The following is a 15,195-nucleotide window of genomic DNA, read 5'->3' as shown; positions in this document are numbered from 1 at the left end:
TTAATTTTCAGTTTTGATTTTCATTTTTTCTTCTTGCCCACCTTTTTTATTCACCAATTCAAAATCACAACACGTGTATTGCACTCCAATCCCAAAACTCAATGTTTGAAACTTCTCAACTTGAACTTAGGGGTGGATATCGAGACTGAAAAACTGAACCGAAACGAATTAGAAAACATTGTCAAAAACTGAGGTGACTAAAAAGTTAATAAATTGGCACTACACCAATTTGACTAGTCCCAATTGATTTCGGTCTCGATTTTATACCTCCAAACACCAGACTGGACCAAATCGGGCAGGGGAGATTTAATATATATATATATATATATATAGTCTCGTTTTTTTGAGGACTCTCTCAAATAATTTTATTTGAGGGACACCCTTTAAGATTCCCTACAATTTTTTCTTCAATGATTCAAACAATCTATTGTTTAAGTCTACATTCATAGATCTTCCTTGCAAAAAAAAATTAAAAAAATAAAAAGAACAAATCGAAAACTATTTCGATATCCAATTGTGTCTTACAAAATCAATTAATACGGTGTTTCAAGAAAATACTAAAATTTCAATAATTCAATTGAGTGGTCAAATGATATCAATTCAAGTGATTTTTTGTAGAGATGATCATTAAATGAATATCTACAAAATAGACGGTTTGGATTAGTGAAATACAATACGGAGTAGACCCTATAAGGGTGTCCCTCAAATAAACTTATTTAAAAGATCTCTCTCTTCAACAATTCTCTCTCTCTCTCTCTCTCTCTCTCTCTCTCTCTCTCTCTCTCATCTTTTTCTTTTGATTATAATATATATATATATATATATATATTGCTAACTAGAAATAGCTTCTTATTTTCTCTGTCCATTAAAGCCTGGAGACTATATTCAGTGACATTTCTTAAATAGGTTGATTAGGGAAATAATATGTTGTAGTTGAGTTTCGAGCTCTCGCATATGTTTCACTTTAGATATTGTTAATCGATTCGCAACTGGAAACTGGTTTTATGTTGTAACGGAACCGCACTGGTGGTTTCTCTAATTATTTTGGGAAAAACCGCATCGCACCGGAAAAAGATTACAGTTCCGGTTCTAATTCCAAGGAGAAACAGCACCGAACCTCACCACGCTCACCCCGAATTGAACTCACCCGCTGGACTCTCGCGTTCGAACATATCTGGTCCCAGCCTTGGAAACTCTAGACAAAAATTTCACCCAAAAAGATTCACTGGAAAAAAAGGTATAATCTTTTTTGTAATGTGAACTTTTATTTAATGAATTCAAATTCACAATTAGGCCCCAATAAAAACTTTATTTACAAGTTCTAAATAGGCGTTACTTGAAAGTTTCATTATAATTGAACTAAGTTAAAAGTAAAATTATAATATGGGACTGGTTGCCTTAAGGAAGCGAATCCACTTTGTTGATGCGAAAAAGTGGTTTGACACGTGTCTCGCCCAACTTAGTGATATTATGTCTTCGGAAGGGAGTGCACCTTCGGAAGATCAAGTTCTTGCAAAAGGACACGTTCGGTAAGACCTTGGGATACCGGTGTGGTACCGGCCGAAGGCTCTCCGATGCTTAAGTAAGTACGGTTTTAGTAAATATTAAATTACAGATCAAGCGGTAGCGTACCGTTGGTTTCTCTCCCTTCCTTTTGGGGATAGGGGTCTCCTTATATAGGCCTTGGGAGGCGTGCACTATGCTCATATTTCCGATGTGGGACTGTAGAAGCGGATTGTGAGCATGACACGTGTCCTGTTACAAAAGAGTCAAAATGTATGGCTTCGGTAGGACACATGCCGAAGGGTTGTTGTGATAAATATCGATTCTGTCCACGTATTTGACGGTCACAGGCTGTTTATTTCCGGTAGTCGGATGCCGAAGCCGCCGCCTCCAGAGCTGCCAGGAAGCGACCGGTGACAGTGGCATTGGAAGCCTCGCCGGCTTCCAAGCGGGGCCGTCCGTCGGAGGCTCCGAGGGCCGTCCTTGCGGTGGAGGATGAGGACGGACCTACCGAGGCCGTCACCATCGCCTGCCCCTCGAAGACGGTGCAGTTCGTCAATCACATGATCCTCGGCTCTCAAATGGAGCTACCGGAGATTGACGAATTGCCGAAGAAGCTTCTTCGGGAGCAGGCCGGACGCGCCTTCCGTCTTCAGGCCTCGGTAAGGTTTTCCTTCTTCTTTCGCCCCCCCTTTTTTTTTTTTTTTTTTTTGTACCAAGTAGGGCACGCTTCTGACTCCGTTTTGTGCAGGCATCCATGGATATGTGGCAGGGCCAAGGTAGCCGAAGCGGGCAAGGTACTCCAGGACCACGCCCACCTGCTCAAGGAGAAAGAGGCTGCCGAACGGCAGGCTCTCGCTTCGGGGGCGAAGGTGGAGGAGATGCGGGTGGCCTTGGAGGCAGCGCAGGCGGCAGCGAGGGATGCCGAGGCGGCTTCGGAGGCAGTTCAGGTTGCCTTGGAGGATTCCGAGCGGACCAAGGCTGCGGAGATCGAGGCTGCCGTTCGGTCAGCCATCCAGGGATACCGCTCGTCTGAAGAGTTCACCGTTCTTCTGGATAAGGAGGTGGGCTCAGAGATGGCGGACCTGTTGTACCGGTTCAAACGGTACAACCCCAGGAAGAAGCTGAACCTGAATTTCATCGCCGATCCTCCCCCACTACCGGAAGGGCTGACGGAGGATATGATTGAAGAATATGAGGGGAAGACGCTGCCGAGGGCTCCGGGTCTGCCGAGGCTGCCGCCGCTGATGAAGCTTGAGGCCATATTTTGGTTTCTTTATACTTGTAATTTTAGCTATTATGTATCCTGAACACATTGATGCCGAGGGCATCCTTTAATTCGAATGTACCTTTTTTATCTTTTGTTGTCTGAGTAATTTTAACTTGTTGGTGCCGAGGGCATCCTTTATTCGTGTATTGGTTTTAACCTTCGTATATTTTGAATATGTTATAATTGCCGATCGTCTTATAACGTAGGCTAATTGCCGTAGTTCCGATGGAATCGGTAGCGTAAATACTTCGAACTTCGCTTATTGTCGTAGGCTAATAAAGTCCCGATGGAATCTGTAGGGTAAAAACCTCGAAAGTCATTTATTGCCGTAGGCTAATATAGATGCCGTAGGACGTTAATTTGACACTATTAGCAGTCGTGGGCTAGTAGAACAATTAAAGAGAAGCTGAATTAATAGTGCCGAAGACTTTCTATTAATTTCAGTCGAAGAACAAATACATTGTGAGTGGTTACAGTTCGGACCTGCCGCAGGCTAGGTCACTTTTAGTAGTATTTGAGATGTTCCACGTTCCAAGGATGGCCGAGGGTCTTACCGTTGGAGTCTCTTAGTCGGTAGGTTCCTGATCGAAGGGTACCGATGATCTCATAGGGTCCTTCCCAGGAAGGTCCGAGGGTTCCTTCCGTGGCATCTTTGGTTGCTAGCGATACCTTGCGCATGACCCAGTCTCCGATTCGGAATGAGCGGTGTCTGACTCTAGAGTCGTAATACCGAGAGACACGTTGTTTGTAGGCTTCATTCCGAAGGTTGGCATGTGCCCGGTGCTCTTCGAGTAGGTCAAGGCTCAGAGAAATGGCTGCTTCGTTCGGCTTCGGTGCGAAGTTTTCCGTTCGGTAGGAAGGTTCGCCGATTTCCACAGGCACCACTGCTTCCGAACCGAAAGCCAGGGAAAAAGGGGTTTCTCCAGTGGACGTTCGGTAAGACGTCTGAATGGCCCACAGTGCTTCGGGAAGCTTTTCCAGCCAGGCTCCCTTGGCCTTGTCCAGCTGCCGTTTCAGTAGCTTCTTCACTATTTTGTTTATTGCTTCGACCTGACCGTTCGACTGGGGATGGACTGGTGACGCAAAAAACAAGTTGATTTTCAAGCGGGTGCAAAATTGCCTGAAGAGTTCCGAATCGAATTGTCTGCCGTTATCGATAATGATTGCATATGGGATACTGAATCGGCAACAAATGTGAGTCCAGACGAAGTCCTCCATCTTTGCTGCCGTTATGGTTGCCAGAGGTTCGGCTTCCACCCATTTGGTGAAGTAGTCGACGGCAACCACTGCATATTTTACCTGCCCCTTGCCTTGCGGCATTGGACCGATCAGGTCTAGTCCCCATTGTGCGAAAGGCCAAGGGCTTACAATCGGTGTCAGAGGTTCGGCAGGGATATGCGGAATGTTACCGAAGCGCTGGCATTTATCACACATTTTCACAAGTGAATTAGCGTCCTGGTGCATGGTAGGCCAAAAGTATCCCTGCCGAAAGGCTTTGTAGGCGAGGGACCGGGACCCGGAATGGTCGCCACACACACCGTTATGGATCTCTCGAAGGACGTAGTCCCCCTGTTCTGCCGTAATGCATTTGAGATATGGGGTGGTGTAGCCACGCTTGTAAAGCACATTGTTGATGACAGTGTACCTTGCTGATCGGTATCTAAGCTTCCGGGCCTGGGCCTCTGACACCGATTGTAAGCCCTTGGCCTTTCGCACAATGGGGACTAGACCTGATCGGTCCAATGCCGCAAGGCAAGGGGCAGGTAAAATATGCAGTGGTTGCCGTCGACTACTTCCCACAGACGACGCCAAACTGTTGATGCGAAAAAGTGGTTTGACACGTGTCTCGCCCAACTTAGTGATATTATGTCTTCGGAAGGGAGTGCACCTTCAGAAGATCAAGTTCCTGCAAAAAGACACGTTCGGTAAGACCTTGGGATACCGGTGTGGTACCGACCGAAGGCTCTCCGATGCTTAAGTAAGTACGGTTTTAGTAAATATTAGATTACAGATCAAGCGGTAGCGTACCGTTGGTTTCTCTCCCTTCCTTTTGGGGATAGGGGTCTCCTTATATAGGCCTTGGGAGGCGTGCACTATGCTCATATTTCCGATGTGGGACTGTAGAAGCGGATTGTGAGCATGACACGTGTCCTGTTACAAAAGAGTCAAAATGTATGGCTTCGGTAGGACACATGCCGAAGGGTTGTTGTGATAAATATCGATTCTATCCACGTGTTTGGCGGTCACAGGCCGTTTATTTCCGGTATAAACACACTTGTTACCCCTCGATCACCACGTAGAACCATCCCATCATAAAACTGAGTTATTTCCCTTATACTTGTGGAGGGCTTTTCTTCCTAGCCGTTTTGTGCTAGGATTTTGTCTCCCTTGTGTTTTGCAAGGTTTGACTCACCTATAATTGTGCTAGCTAGGGTTTTCCTACCAACCCTTTTGGTTGGATATTTGTAGATTTGTGTAATATCTTTCTTTTGTCTTTGTTGTGCTGTTCTTGCACTTTTAGGATTAATGAGGTGGATCTCCGTTAGATCTATATGGTGAATGGTGGAGCTGATTGATCTTGTGGATCTACTATTAATTGGTGCTTTGGGTTAAGGGTCTTTGGAAGATGCTGAGACCATGTGTCCTAAAAGAAGTTGAGTAGGATTTTCTTTTCCACTTGTACGTGTTTCCTATCCCCGAATTCCAAGCCGGTAGAGAGTTCTCATCTCTCATGTGATCTTTCTACATCACCGACTGCAATGGTTTTATGTATCCTCTTCCGTTTTTTAGTTCATGGTGAGCTTGTTTTCAAGATGTGAAATTGTTTTTGCCCATTTCTTGCAATGGTTGTTTTATTGTTTGCAAGAGCCCTTTGTGGCACTATGTATCATGTATTGCCTTTCATTAATGAAATTGTTGTGGCCATAAATAAAAAATAAAAAATTGAAACTGAAAATAGAAATTGTCATAAAATGGCCCGGTACTCCTACAAAACAAACAACAAAAATCAACAAAAATGTTAAATTTTTAGTTGTTTGGCCATTAATTGAAGGTGTCAAACAGGCCGTGCCGACCTATTTAGTGTCGGATCAGGCCCGTGCATTTATGAAAATCATCAATCCCAGTGGGAGCCGGACCACTAAACTGTTCGAGATGGGCCCACGCGAAATTTGACTTATGTATATACTAACAAGATTTATTTTTTGTTGAAAAAAGAAGCAAATAATTTTATTTAAAGTACCTTCAAATATAAAATGACTAGTGATAATTCTATTGCCGTTGGGCCTAATTACCTCATCTCGGCTCGCCCAAAGATACGGGAATTGCCGTTCCATACCTTACTTAAGCGGGCCATGCTTGGATTGGCCCAGTCTATTTGACACATGGATGAACTCACGTTGTGGGCTGTATGGGCCGTAACCCATACAAATTTTATTATTATTTTCAATACTCATGTAAATTGTTTTGGTAAAAAAATAAAAATAAAAAACCCATCTTACCTGTTTGTTTTAGACAAGATTTTGTTGATCTATTCTTTATTCCCTTTTCTCTGTAACAAGTATTGCAAATATGTCTCCTATATGGTTTATTACATCATCTAATGCTGAAATTGATGTCAGCTTACGAGAGAATATGAAGTTGATGGTTGACATTGTACCTTATGCCTCTGTGCCAAGGCAATGAATGAGATTAATGCACCTAATTTGTTTGAATTTTTTTTCTTCATATCTTACATATCGGTGTTGTTTATAGGTTTATTTTGGGTAGGAAACACATTTTGGAACTCATTATATTGTAGGACTATAAGTTTTTAACAGCCCCAAGTCAAATTTTCTATTCTCAGTAGGTTTGTACAAAAGGTTTTTTTTTTTTTTTTGGTTAAGAACGTACGTAATGTAAATTTAGCTCACTCCATTTTCAAATCCTTGATTCGTCCCTAACGCTAGTACATGAAGTCCCTAGCCCTGATGGGATAGTGGGGCTGAAGCCTTTCTTATTTCGGTTCGACTGGTTGGGAGTTAGGGTTTTCGACCATCATGGTCTCACCCTGGATTGAGAAGGGTACTGATGAGTACCAATGCTAACACCTTGATTTCAAACTTTCAGCTAATTACAATTATATGATTGAATCTGCTTAAATTTTCTAATGCTAATATGAAGCTTAGTGTATAAGGTTAATATGAAGCTTAAACTTTCAAACTTTGACACCTATACCATTAATATTATAATTTTAAACCCAGTGATAATTCTTGTTGGAAACTTAAGTTAGTAAACTTCAGAATATGTTGAAAAAGTATATGCAGCAATTGTAACACATGCAGAGAAAAAAATTCTCACCATCATAACCATACTGACTTCACACAAAATAACGGCCTGTCCAGACAGACTGTCCTTGATATTGCTCAGGCTGAGGAATCGAGTGCTGATTTCCATTTACAAGAAGTTGTTGCTGCAGCTGCATTTCATGGTGCAGTACGATGTCATTGAGCATCTGAAAATCTTGCCAGATTTTCTGTTTTTCCCCTTGGAGTTGCATAGGTGGACCCTGTTTACTAAGAAAGGGAAAGGTCACTGGTCCACTCAAGCCATTGCTGTTAGTGAAGCGATTGGCTTTTGAATGAGATGAGAAATTAATGGAGCTACTGAGCCCATTTCCTTTTGTTGAAGATGACATCTGATATCCATCCAACCAGCTGTAATCATCCATCAGTAGATTCTCACTCATTGAGTCGGAGCAATAAATCGATTCATTCACCTTTTCAGGAGGAACAGGGCTAAAACCAGGTGGTGGACCAAGGTGCCTAACAGGTCGACTTACTGGATTCTTTCGAATACATGTGGGCACGTTTGATGATGTCTTTACAGTCGAACCGTCAGCAATTGCTCTAGAAGATGATATAGCATCAACCTTAAATGGCAACATAGCTTCTGGGGCTTTTGTGTGGCTGTAGACCATACCACTCGTACTACCATTTACTGGCTGCTGGACTGCCACAGGCTCAGATGCTAGTACACACCCATTCCCCCATAAATCCCATACTCTTTAAGCCGTGAGCAAGAGACATTTCTTCCTCTATTGACAACTTCAACGCATGTGATTGAGTTGGTTGCAAATTCTGGGGGATACTATTAGCAATTGATACAGGTAGTTGTGAACTAGCACCAAAACCAGCTTCCATTGACAGCTTGGAAGCATGTGACTGAATTGATCGCAAATGTTGGGCTATACCATTAGCAACAGATACAGGTATTTGTGAACTAGCACTAAACGCAGTTTCATGCTGAAGATTATCAAAAGAAGCAGCGACATAAGTACCATTAACTTTTAGATCACCTGGAGAAGCATTTTTACCAGGCTCCAGGCCCTCATAGGATGCCCAAGTAGTGTTTACCACATCAGGCAGCTTCTCAGCCACTATTGGCTTTAAAACTATTACTTCAGCTTCCTCATCGCCTTCCGTGGTTAACTCTGGCTTCGGATATGAAACTCCCAACTTCATTGTATTCTCTGCTTGATTTTCTTGCAGATTATCATTTTCAGTAGCCATGCCCATATAGGAGGTAGAAACAAAATCATTTTGCACCTGAGGCTCAAAACCAATGACAAATTTCTTTGCCTTCAAATCAAAATATACTGCTTTCTGCTCAACCTTAATCACATTTGCAAGAGCCTTGCCTGCCGCCACAATCCTTTTAACACAGGCCCCTTTTTCCTTGTGGCCGTCAGTTCCAAAAGAACGCTTCCTTGAGACATCCAATATAGTTTGCGCTGGAAGAAGTGGAATGAATCCTCCCACAAAGCAAGACGGTTCTCAGTTTCCCGTTCTTCATATCTGCTCATATTATTAAAGCAAGTCTCATCTTCATCATCTATGGAGTTGACGAGAGCCTATTCAGGAAGGAGATGCAAACCATCCAGAATTTTGATCTAACTTTAGTCTGTTTTTCATCTGCACTGCTTCCAGCTGCAAAATCCTAACCATTCTACAAACACCAGAATGCCCGGTAACAGGAAACTTGAAGAAGGATCACACAACTGGACGCATATCTCTAAGATGTGCCCCATCAACTCAAAGACAGCAGTAAATGCATTCTGCAGTACGACAGCACGTTGTACAATTTCTGCATATGTCTGACCTTCACTTTCCTTCTTCACATTGTGAACTGTGAATATCAATATGGAGACACCTCTAAACAAGTCTAACAATGAAAAGTCCATTCTCAACAGAATCTGCACCGAAATTCTGCAACTCCTCTGCTCCAGAAGACAGAAACTCACATGAACCACTGCTTACCAAAGAGAGAACTTCTGCAAAGGTCTCCAGGCTACACAATTAGGAGGTAATCTTCCAAACATAAAATAAGAGAAAGGAGAGACAGAGGGAGGTCCATGTAATAAGAAACAATTCCATATCGATATATAAAAAAAGTGTGGCTCCTATTTTCTTGTTCCCCAAGACAAGGTGCGGCTCCATGGATTTGAAAAAAATTGTGGCTGTGTGGTCTAAGACCCCAGCCACACTTTCCTTAGTCTTTCTCTCTTATTTTTACTTTTCCTTTCTTTCTAAGATTCCCATTTGTTCTTCCTTGTTATACATTTTCCAGGACCTAATGAGTATCAAACGTGCACCGAGAATATAGGAGCCACTGATGTGGATAAGATGATCATCCTATCAATAGACTCCCAATCTCAACTATCCTTCCAACTATAATCCCATGGTCTAGCTAAGACTTGATTAATTACAGTCAAAGCCAATCACAAAATTGTAATTGTATTCTGTTAAATAGAAACTATAATACTTTTGATATTTAGATCAAACTTCTAATAACTACAAATGTTTCCTCACTATAATAATCAACACAGAGTATATTCCATTAGACCCATTCCATTGAAACAGACATTACCTTCGATAATAGATAGTAGATTTGGTGTGTTGCAGGTGAATCACAAATTCACAGTGAAACTACGAAAGAAATCCTTACATCCTTCTCCAAAAAATAGAAAACTAAGAACTTCTACCCATGCGTGCATGTTAGCCAGGCTATCATAAATCCAAGATGGTTAGATACTTGAATTTCATTATTATTGGCCTTCCAAACAATTGTAGAGCCCAAGCAATTCAACGTTGTACATACATTAGAGATTAATTTGTACAACTGATTAATTTAACATTTCCATCCTCTATTTATCATATAGGAAATTTGGAAGAGGAGGGTGAGGGTGCAGGGGTTCTAGATGAGGTTCTTCGTAGAAGATTGGGAGCCAGGTGTAACATTACATTCAGGTTGAAGCAATGAGGGCGGCAGGGGACACAATCAAATGGAGCTCAATGCACACTGTTCCTGCTCTCCTCATAAGTCATAGCTCCGGCAAGTCAAACTACATAAGTCAATGCATTGAATTCAAGTTGAATACCAAACAGGCCCTAAATGTTTTAGTATAGTAAAAAAACAAGGTAAAGAGATGTATTGCTCAATTATTATGAAACTCCTTTGTAGCTCTATAACCCTTACTCACACAGCACCGCTCACTTAACACCAAAAGAACCTGTATATTTGTTTTCTTTTTTTCTTTTTTCTTTCTTTACCTAGCTAGAACTGCTTGTCCTCTTCTGTACTTTCTATTCTTTACAATATATTACAAAGACCCTTAATTGCACACGAAATATACAAAAATAGGAAGCAGCATGGGTAATCAGGAACAGGACAAGGTTACAGAAACTTATAAATCTTGTAATCAGACAAAGAAATCGAACTTAAATATTTGTGGATGTAAAATGTATTGTTTAAGAATTATGTGCCTTTGGATGTTTCTTTTAGGGGTGCTATTTGTAAAATAGTAGATTTAGCTCCATTTCCTCTTCTGTCATTTTCGTTGTATTATTTCGTATATTATCTTTCTCATCAGAGAACTCCAAACCATGTAACTTTATTGTCTTGAATTAATATGAGCACCAATAAGAGGTTCAAGATTTCCATCCAAAACAGACATTAGGTCAGGCGGTTGGATGCCGGTTTTTTACATCCTTCACTAGTTTGTGTGGATGATACATGTATGTTCGAGTCTCTTTCTGCCACAGATTGACAATGTCATCTTTCTTGATATCACTTTTGGAAAAGATAGTATACCAACATAATTATCAATTTAGGATTAAGTTATATCTTACATGTCATAAGACAAGTGAATAGAAATATGTATAATGGTTTAGATAGTCATGTCATATTGAATTCTAAATGAGATGCTGGTGTTGGTGTTTCTTTTGAATTGTTCAAACAGGCTAGTAGATAGAAAAGTACTCAAATGACAGGGACAGAGAAGGATGAAGGCCCTCAAGCTGAATTCTAGATTTGGACATCAAGGATTCAAGGTTAGCCTCAACTGATGATGTCTGCCAAATTATTCGTAAGCTTTCTACAAACTTTATCTAGTCTTAAAGTCAATCAAAGCATATTCTTTCAACAACTGAGAGAAGGTTAGCCTCAACTAATGATGTCTCCTACTAACTGACAACATATTGTCTAGAGGTCTGCAGCACTGAATCTGTAAGGTTGAGAAAAAAGTGGTTTATTGTGTCATAAGGCCCTGGTCTCTAGTTTGCAGTTCCCAGTGCGACCTAATATAATCCAACAATGAACAGACCAAGGTAAACCAAATGCATGAGCATTAGATATAAGAGTAGCATTGACTATTGATTGACTAATTGCAGGATTTATTTTGTTTACTAAATTCTAACTTTGTGCCTCCTGGGAGGAATATGTTAAAAATGCACTTTCTTGAGTACCAGAGTCGGAAAAAAACTTAATGATTGCAATACTGAGATCCGGGTTTAGGGTCAGAACAGAAAGAAAGTTTTACCAAATGCAAAGCAGATCCATTTTGCGAACTTATAATGTTGTGAACACCTGTCTCTCCCGAAAGATAGCCATAAGCAAACTCAGACTCAATAGTTGCTGACTGGATGCCACCATATGTGGAAGAACACTTCTCAATGACCCTCCCTTTATAACCTAGCTTTTTGGCCCATTTGGTATACGTGCTCAGTAATTGTTTTACCCAAAGCTGAATTACAGAAATTTCCAAAATCAAGTCAGAGATAAATAGAAATGTGTATATAGAGGATGGGGGAAGGGGATGAGGAGAGAGAGAGAGAGTATAGATTGCATGTAAGTATGTCAATCTCAGAGGAATCTTGTTTCTAAGATTGGGCGATTTGACAGATTTAGAAAAGAAATGAGTCTTCTATAAAATTAACTTATCTCTCACTACTATGTTGTGGATTCCAATCAATCTTACTCGCCACGCCAACAAATCCAGTGATCCTAAATACATTAACTCTACCAATGAAGTTTGACTGTGATTACACAATCAACCTTGATATAACTGGCAATCTCCCACGTGAAATATTTTTTTTGCTATTTTGGTTTAACTAAACACATAAGTAAGTTTAGTTTTTTTATTTATAATAAGCTAGAGGATTAGGCAAGATTAGCTCCTCAGTGAATGCCATAGGATGCAAGCATCCACCCTCGATCCCAGAGGAGAGATGACCAACACTTCGAGGAGCCCCCCACCAACAAATAGGTAGTCATATAAAAATGTGTTAACAACATTATATTTGTCTTTTCAATTTATACTGGAAGATAAAAGCTTCCTCATTACAAAGGGAGTGTTAATGTAATGGTATAAAGGCTTGTAATTTACATAATTATTACTGACTACAAATTCAAAACCTATGAGATCATAAAATGTAACAGATTTTTGCACTAGCAATGACAGCAGCAGCACAAAGAGAGGGAGAGAGATTGACTACTAACCCTGAACAAAGAGCAATACAAAAATTCAAAGTTGTTCTCACTTACCCTGTGACAACATGTGTGCTTGTGCTTCCTTCAGACGTAATAGCACCACCAAGGTCCTCAATTACCTGTATATAAAACAAATATAAAAATCAACAAAACTCAAAATAATTATATGCAGTGGACGGGAAAATAATTAAATTTCATTCCAAAATATTGGACACTAAAACTGAAAAATGATTCAGTGTAACAAGAAAAGTAAATGAAATGCATTAAAATGATCAAAAACAAAAAAGTCAGTACAGCCTCATTTATATAACCAACAAACTCATCTTTTCTGGCACATTATATTAGTTTGGAGGATAGGAGATCTTATTCTTTTAGGAATGATCTCCAAGCTGAGCCCATGATCAGGTCATGCATAGGAACCACTGAGCAAGGAGGAAAGGATAACAGTATTGTATCACCTCTAAGATATTAATTGGTCCCCTTACTAATGTCAAAATAAAATAAATATCTACCAGGTCCCTTTCTAGAATTACAGCTTAGTCTCTATGTCCCATGGAGCACTTTCATCATCTCATATATTACCAAAACTTGAAAAACTAAAATATGAAAGCATGAATGCAAGATGTTCAATCAATACCAATAAATTTAGAGGGAGGGGAAGATGGAGAAGAAAAATAAAATTGTACCCGGCGAAAAGACTTATATTTGGGGCTGGCACGATCAACCTTGAAGCCCATTTCCTCGTAAATTTGAGCTGCAACACGATAAAAGAAAAGAGTATAATTCACTATGGGCTGGCTTAGCAGAAAGTAATGTAAATCTTGTACAAGATGTTACACAAGAGTGCCTTGCATTACCTGATCTAGAAAACCATCATTGGGGCAAACAAACTCACAGCTTTGCCTCGGGGATCCTAGTGCTTCTGTAGGATTGCATAAGAGGAAGATAAAGACTAAAGCACTTAAGCATTTGTAACCCACTCTGCCTTTTCTTAAATTCATATATTTCGAAGGGTGATGATTTTGGCCACTCCAACTATCACCTCCCACACTCCTCTACTCTCTCACACAAGAGGACCATATGATTTTGGCCCTCCTCTGTGTGAGAGAGTAAAGGAGTGTGGGAGGTGACATTTGGAGTGTCAAAATCATCTCCCATTTTTAAAGTCATACAAGCTTGTGAAACTAATTTTTATCTGAACTGAAGAAACAAAAGCAGCTATTTGGATTCCAAAAATATAACCACAACTCGCGATACTTAAAACAAGCAATGATTTGTTCACACCTTCTTGTGATAAATGTTCTGTTCTCATCAGATATGCTGTAATGATAGCTGCACTGCAACAAACACATGCAAACAAGGGTGTAAACCCTTTAAACTTGACAACTCAGAAAACTGAAAAAAGCTGTCAGAATGTAAGCCTGTTCCGAATAATTTCGACTGAAAATCATAAACTAAGAAAGCGATATGTACCGTCTCGAAACACCAGCAAAGCAATGCACCAAAACAGAACCCTTCTTATCAATAAAATCCACACACACATCCAAATAATCCAATAAATTATCATCGTCCATATCTCTTAGCCTCGAACCATGGGCGATTGGACTTGGGTTCGATGGCACCGGAAAGGTGTGGTTCACAAAGAACAGCAGAGAAACAATCGGATGAAAGAGCCCAAACCTCATCTTCCGTTCCATTGGGGCAACTGATTGCACTGAATCGCTAGTGTTTGGTGCTGGGGCAAAGGAGTTTTGTGGCTGAGAAAGGTAGGGGTCAACTTGAAGCGATTGCTAAGTGGAATAACGATAGGTGGAGTTAGGTTTTTCATACTGGGAAATGTTGGTTTCAGGGTTCCAATTGTACAGCACCGACCGGACACTGCCCGTTTGACACTTCTACAGGCAGCGTCACCAGTGGGTAAGGAATAGTTTGATTACAAAAATTAGGGTGGGCATCTTAAACCGAAATATTGAAACCGTACCCTAACCGTACCGTACCATACCAATTTCATACTGTTTCATTTGGTATGAGGAGATATTCAGTACCGTACCGTATCAATAGAGTATGATATGGTAGTGGTATCAAGATTTTGGTACCAGTCAATACCGTACCATATCGAATAGTACTGAAATATAATGTTTTTGTCATTTATGTTTGGATTGTGTTTGTATTTTTGTAAGCCATAAGACATAATTTTAACTATTTTGGTTTGTAAGTTATAAGGCATGAGTTTTAACCATTTGGATTTGATGAATCTGTTGATGGATAAATATTGATTTGGTTGATTTGGATATTGAATATGTTGATTAGGATTTGGATATTGAATATGTTGAATCTTTGAATTTGTAACTTAGGCATCACTTTTTTTGGTGAATGAATATGTTGAATATTGAATTGGTTCATTTTTTAGTTGTCATTTTGGTACCGAAATGGTACCGATACCGATTTGGCACGGTACGGTATGGTACTAATTTTGGCAAACCATAATCCCATACCGTACCATACCGATTTAAATTTCCGGTATCGGTAGCGATACGGGCCCTATACCATACCATGCCCACCCTTAACAAAAACTCCCAGAACAAATGACAATACAAAGGTTTATAAGGACTTAC

The 15,195-nt window shown here is 40.4% G+C and overlaps 1 pseudogene; it reads right to left on the bottom strand.

Moving 5' to 3' along the window:
• Positions 1-7,039: 7,039 nt before the first annotated feature.
• On the bottom strand, positions 7,040-13,334 carry LOC117626338 (annotated as a pseudogene).
• Positions 13,335-15,195: the final 1,861 nt, after the last annotated feature.

The sequence above is a fragment of the Prunus dulcis genome, chromosome 4 (assembly GCF_902201215.1).
Source record: "Prunus dulcis chromosome 4, ALMONDv2, whole genome shotgun sequence".
Classification (NCBI taxonomy): Eukaryota; Viridiplantae; Streptophyta; class Magnoliopsida; order Rosales; family Rosaceae; genus Prunus; species Prunus dulcis.
Note: the sequence above shows the minus strand (reverse complement) of the source record. Positions and strands in the feature narration are given on the sequence as shown.